Raw genomic sequence first — 7,025 nt, 5'->3', positions numbered from 1 at the left:
TAGAAAACTTTCTCTATACAGCATTGTGAAATGACTGACTGGAACATTTGGGTTTCCACAATTTTCAGCTTCTCTTGGTGAACATTAATTTTTAGTGTGTTACTGAGACTGCAAATCTCAACTAAACCTCTGCCAAACTGCCATAAAACCTATACTTTTAAGCTTGGTATATTCAAAAACACCATGTACTCATTGCTAATTCATTTTAAACTTATGCAACAATATTGTAGTGCAACAATGATCAGATAATAATCATCAGTTAACAGTTTTCTTTTACTTAAATCCTCAATTATGTTGAAGGATGCAAAACTCAATGGAAACATAGCTCAAATACCCTATTACTAAGAATATTGAGCATGTACTTCCAAATTCTTACTTAATATTTTATTACTTTTTAACTGATGAGTGTGATGTAAATTAGCTTATATACAGAATTGTGAAATGAAATTATGAGCAATATGAGAATACCCTTTATAAGTGTTCTATAATTTTTGTTGGTATGATACAAAATTCACTATAATATGAACATTGTATATTTTACTACTAAATCATAATATTGCGTAGATATTGATTACAGAAGTTGATACAAATATAATTGTCATTGATTATGGGCTTTGGCGATCAAGAATAAAGCGAAACACTTCTGATTTTTTATCAAAGTAGATAGGAATATCTGCACAAATAAATACCAGGGCTGCTGAATTAACTCACAAAGCGGGAAGGATGTGTTAGGTAAAGGCAGGCCATGCTGCCTTAGTTTCTTGGTGGTGTGTTCTTAACTCTGCTTACAAATACACACCTGTGCATAGGTGAAGTCTCTGAGGACTGGTAAAGACTGAAGCCAAGAGCAACTTAAGCTATTTTCTCAAGATAAAAATTTTTCCTAAAGGTGAAAACATTAGCTGTCAACTCATACTATGTACTACCAAGTATGTTAAGCAGTCATGTGCATTTCCTGCCTTAACTTCTCATAATTCAGAGATGGGTTGACTTATGTTATATACTTAGAAAAGAGCTACGATACCATTTGATCACATTTGTTGTCTATGACATTGACCATGATAAACACGGTTGTTGCATCTCAATCTACAACTCATCTCTGAGACCTGTTTATGATTTAGTTAGGATGAAACCACGTTCCCCTCCAAAGACTCCACACATACCTTCTGCCACCACAGCTGGAGGGTTGAGACTGCGTACCCACTGGAAATTCCACAGGTCTGCAAATGCTTTTCTGTGTACCTAATTACTGATTTCTAATTATTGATTTCTAATTACTGATTTCTAACTACTGATTTCCTGTGTTACAAAATAACACATATTCATTTGATTTGCCCATGATAGAGTATAGAGAAGCAAATTTATACAGGGACTATATTGAAAACTTCCCATTGGTGAACTCCTTAAGCCAGAGACATTTTTGTCAACATGATGCTTTGAATTCTCAGGTAATAAGAATACTATATGAGGTGATTTCTTGAAACTGATGGCTAATATCTAAAAAGGAAAAATATGTTGGATGCAAAAGGTAGCATATGGTGCTGGAGGTGAATCATTGAATTAATTCCATAGGTATAGTTCCATCTGCAGTTTTGTGTTATGTAAATTACTAACTAATGAATATATGTGAATGGAAGCGTTGTTTGTAAATGCATGGACTCCATGTTAAGCATAGGGAAACGATGGCTCTTCATCAGGAACACATTCTAAGATCCCTGTTAAATGCTTAGAATTCTGGCTAGAAATGAGCGCTATGATTTAATGCTTTTCTGTCTTAGTGCTTACCATGCACTGAAGCCATGACTTTTGCAGTGTGAGGTACAAAAGCAAAAGTAGCAGGATTGTTTTTCCATTCCTTCCTCATGGTTTCAGTGATGGGCTGGCTCTCCCTATATGACTTAGCAGGCTCGGCATATGACATTTTCATTTCCTTATTGCAATTAAAGGGGAAACTTTATGGAGCTCAGGCTACCCTGCCTTTCAGTTGCATCGGACTGCCATAGTTCAATGCCACAGACTGGCTGGCTTAGATAAGGGCTACTTGTACAAAGGCACTCTGATACCACAGGACTGACCTTATAATCACAGTGGCCGCTGAATGACTGACAGACAGACATAGGTTAGCCATGAATACTTTGCAGGAAGAGTGGTTCATGTCCACTAAATGACAGAAGGCATCATGGGGAATTTCACTCTGTACAGACTTCCATATAGTTTAAAAATAATGAATTATCTATTTCTGGGACATTCCACTTGTTACTCGTTCCACAATTCACTGTGGGTAACTGAAATTCTGTCACAGCTCTGAATGGTATCATAATCATAATCTAGGGCCAGGAGTAGTGATGCATGCCTATGATCCCAGCACTCTGGAGGCTGAGGCAGGAGGATCATTGTGAGTTTGAGTTCAGATTGGGCTACAAAGTGAACTCAAGGCCAGCCTGAACTGCACAGTGAGACCCTGTTTGAAAAAGACACATACACACAAAAACCCAAAAGCACAACATAACCATAGTCAAGGTGATGGGAAATTTAGATTCTGGTGATGACATTCTTGGTCTCCTGCAGAAAGCAACTTTCTCTGTGTGTGCAGTATCTCATGCGGACTTTTGTCTGTGAGAACTGAAAAAGGCTGCTGTCTTGGCGCATCTTCATACAGAAAGCCCAGTCCTGTAGGGTCCTGCACTTCCATTGTCTTGTAAACTTAGTTACTGCTTTAAAGAGCCTGTGGTCCAAATGGTCACATCATGATTTAGTGCTTCAAAGTACGAGTCAGGAGTGAAAGATTATGTAGTTAAGCTCTAAACAATAACTCCCATCTGAAGGAAGCTTATCTAACACAACTGTTTCTCCATAAGGCAGATCATAACCTTCAGTACCTAGCAATGGTAGAGAACACTTTAGCACTATTCCCACAGATATTTAAAATGGCAGAATTACCAAGAAAATGCACAAAGTTTGAAAACCATGGCACTCAGTAGACTGTGTGAAGAACATTTTCGTACAGTCTGTGAGGTGAAGGACGACAGCAGCACATCACATCAGCTCCTCCACTGCAGGGTGTGCTCATGAAAGGGCCACCTTTTCACCACTCTGCTCAGTTTTGCAAATCGCCTTAATTGTATCGCTGGTACTGAGTGTGGTTACGTATACATTTTAGTCAGTACGTGAATCCTCAAATGTAGAATACGTGAATGAGAAGGCATGATTGTACAATTTTTAAAAATTTTGATAATTATTTTCACTTACTTCCATTGTCTATTTTTTTCTAGTATGAAAGCAAGTTTGTTTCTGAATCATTACAAATGCTGAAATTTGATAATATACATAATAAATTTAAGATTTGTGAATGTCTCTGAATATTAAAGAAAGCAGTTAGGACGTATATGTCTATACACAATAATGTAAATGTAGCATTTTAACACAGTGAATCATAAATCTCGTATATTTTGCAATAATATTGAAAACATCACCTTCAACATGGAGATTTTTCTTATTTCTAAAGAGACTGTAACTAAAAACAGAGCATTTTACTAAGAGTTGGTTACCTTGCAAGTGGTGTAGATAGAAGAGAGCTTGACAGCTACTGTCTCTCCTGATGGACAGGTTTATTTCCAATAATTCATAGGTCATGTTTTAATTGGATTACAGGACTTATTCATGCAAAAATTTTTAGGATAATTTTATTTATCATCTTGAATATGAACTCACTCTTGATAACAAAAAAGAACTCATGTGATGATAAACTTACTAATGTTTGAAAATATGACCCAGAAATAAAGTTTCTCAGAAATGGTTCATGTAATTGCCATGAAAAGAAGGGAATAATCAAACCAGGCCTCAGGTTTGGAAACTGAAGTGCATGTACATGTATTCTATGCACCTGCTCCTGCGGTGCATGTGTGCCAACATTTAAAAAGCTCTCTTAGCATTAGGGTATGTTAATGGGATCTTGGACACTGTGTATTTCTAAATTCAACATTCAGATTGACTTGAATTGTGTTTATAATTTATACTGATATAAAATATGTAAAGAAGAAAAGTGAAGAATACAAGAATTTCTTGTATTTCTTTAGGACAGAGCTGATCATTAAAGAGCCCTTTTGTCTAGGAATGCTTGCCTCACCTCTTGGGAATGGAAACGACGCTGGAATTATCTTGGCCCTTCCTGGACATAATGAGTGTATGATTACAAACTGACTCACGTACGCTGTTATCTTATTAAAACTGTGAAAACCTCCTGAGTCTGAGCTTAACAAAAGAGATGCATACAAAAGGAAAGATCCTAATTATAATCCAGTGAACAAGTATGAATATTCAGAGCAAGAAAGGCAGGTATTTTTTTCCACCTCCTGAGGGAGTAGACTGAACAGATTAGATTTAGACGGGTATCAAAAGCAAAGACCAAAATAGTCAGATGCACAGTTAAGGTAGAGGTGGGATACCAGAATGCGCTATCAGCCTTAAAGAACATAAAATGTTATACTTCAGAAACACGGACAAAGTATCTGAGAAATTTCAGTAGATGACTCCTGCGGTATCTCACTATACCGTAGTTCCATTCCTGGCCTCCCACGCGTGAATGTTTCTTCTCAGGTGTGTGTGACCGGAAGCCCACGTTTCTGTTCCAGTCCATTTTTGATGTGGCGTGGGGGTGGGGAGCTGATACCAAGGAACCAAATCCACACAATTCTCAAGTCGGAAATTTGCTCTTCAGTTTATTTATTTATAATACAAAATACAATGATCAAGTAACCCAGACTACCTGCAATTACAGGAGAACTAAATGAAAATACATGAAATCAGAATATAAAGACTAATCAGATAGTTGCATTCCCGAAGCGTTTGCTTGCAATAGGCCATAGGCTGATGCAATCTGCCAGATCCTTTCTTTCCCTGTTGCTACCGGTAATGTTCTTCAAGCAAACAAATTCTCACCATGTCCTTTACTTTCTAAGAATTTTCCTTCTCATTTATTAACTTCCTAGGTAGGAGTTTGATAAGTGCTTCCTTCCCTTATGTGCTTGTTGAAACATAAGCTGTTGAAGTAGCCGGGGTAAAATCTTCCATTTGTGTTTCTATTGGATCCTGAGTGGATTACAGATGAAGTTCTCTAAACACAGATGGTGCAGTAGAGTTTGGGATGAAAGATTTTTATGAGGCATAAACACCATAAAAGAAATAGAAGGGAAGGTCCAACAGATGGAGTCTTTAAACTCTGATGGTCAAACTTACTAAGAGTTCTCAAGCTAATGTTGTGTGTCAGTCCTCCTGGATCGATCCTCTCTCCTCTAGTAATGTGGGTGGCACAGTGAAGGGTGATTTATTTTTTCCCTCTTCTAAATATTGACCAAAACATTCCCAAAACTTAAGTAGGAACTGATGTCCTACAAGTAAAGGTTTGCATCATTCTTACACTCAAATCATACTCACCCATTGTCATCTGTGAAACCAAGGATTATTTCCAAAATTTCTTGAGGAAACCAAAATCCATCCATACTCAAATTGTACAAAGTGGCATGGTGCTTGGATAAAATCTAGGCATATCCTCCAGAATGCCGTAATCTTCTACAGGTGATTTATAATACCTAATATACTAAAACTACTTGTAAAACTACATATTCTAGGGCATGAGAAGGAAATGTCCATATATGCTTGGTATTAATAAAAGCAAATTTGTTTCTTCAAATATTTTTGATCTGCTGTTGGTTTCATCTGGTGAAAAACCCATGTATGTGGAGATCTGACTATATTAGAAATCTTGTAGTCTTATTAGAAGGCAATAGTATAGAAAAAATACTAGTAGGTAGTTCCTTGGAGGGATCAATCCATCGATCTCTCTATCTATCTGTCTATCTATCTATCTATCTATCATCTATCATGAACCATCTCAAAGGTGTTTTATACTTAATTTTTAAAACTTTTAAGATACATTTTCCATGTTTTTTCATTCATAATAATTTTAGAACTTAAAATATTGGGATTTTAAAAAATATACTATTTTATATGTTAGCTTTTACAAAGAGCTAGCAAAGGAAACTGTTGTCATAAACTTGTAATGCGGTCTGTATTTTAAAACATACTTTCCAGTTTGGACAGCATTTACCTGCATGTACTACTGATTTATTTCAATAACGATTTTATTCATGCTGAGCACATGTGGAATAATAGATCTCTAATAATTTCCACCGATTTTAGAATAAATTTGCCTCTCCACCAATCTCATATGTCTGTTATCATCAAACTGTTTATTTCCTTTCTTAATACTGTACTAAAATGTTCTACAAAATATATTTTTGAAAATATTGTGTTCACACAAATATGCATAAACCAAGAAGGAAAAATGAAATCATCTGTCATAAAATCTATGCTTCATATTAGGGACCATATTTTTTGAGGTTGTATGATTTGAGCAACAGCAAAGCATGGATGAAAATGTTACACTTCTAGAACTCCATTGTTATGGTATCAGGGATTGCCCCAAGGCCCAGCATATGCCAGACAAGTGCTATCCCACTGAGCTACTGCTGCACCTTATCAAATTCCACTGTGTGCATAGTGTTATATTTTGGGATATGGCCAATTGCCAGGTTTTGCACCCCTAAGTTAATGTTTCTTGATAATGTTTCAACTCAGATTAGCAGTACCTGGAATAAACATTGGCCTAGTCTGTTCTGCTGTCACAACAAGTTTCATCCTAAGGCTGTAGTGTGGACATTTGGAGAGTCTCAGATGCCTCAGAATCACAGGCTATAGGCCAAGATGATCTTCACACGATCTCCCCTAGTGTTTACGTGCTTTCACAGGCATTTTTAGGCATTTTAGAGGCCAAAAGCGTGGAGTTTTCACAATCCTCTTAGGAAAGGAAAAAAAAATTGCATATGGGTTCTAAGTTGATGAAAAACAAAACTTGTCTATCCCAGGTAGTTTTAATCTAATCCACACCTTTTAGACATAAACATGTGAAATGATAGCCTTCAAAATGTACCCGATCAATAAGTCAGAATAAGCTAGAGTTGGAAATA

Source organism: Chinchilla lanigera, unplaced genomic scaffold (genome assembly GCF_000276665.1).
Source record: "Chinchilla lanigera isolate Chin_1 unplaced genomic scaffold, ChiLan1.0 scaffold00017, whole genome shotgun sequence".
NCBI classification, from domain to species: domain Eukaryota; kingdom Metazoa; phylum Chordata; class Mammalia; order Rodentia; family Chinchillidae; genus Chinchilla; species Chinchilla lanigera.
The sequence above is the reverse complement of the archived record's forward strand: the minus strand, read 5'-3'. Positions refer to the sequence as shown.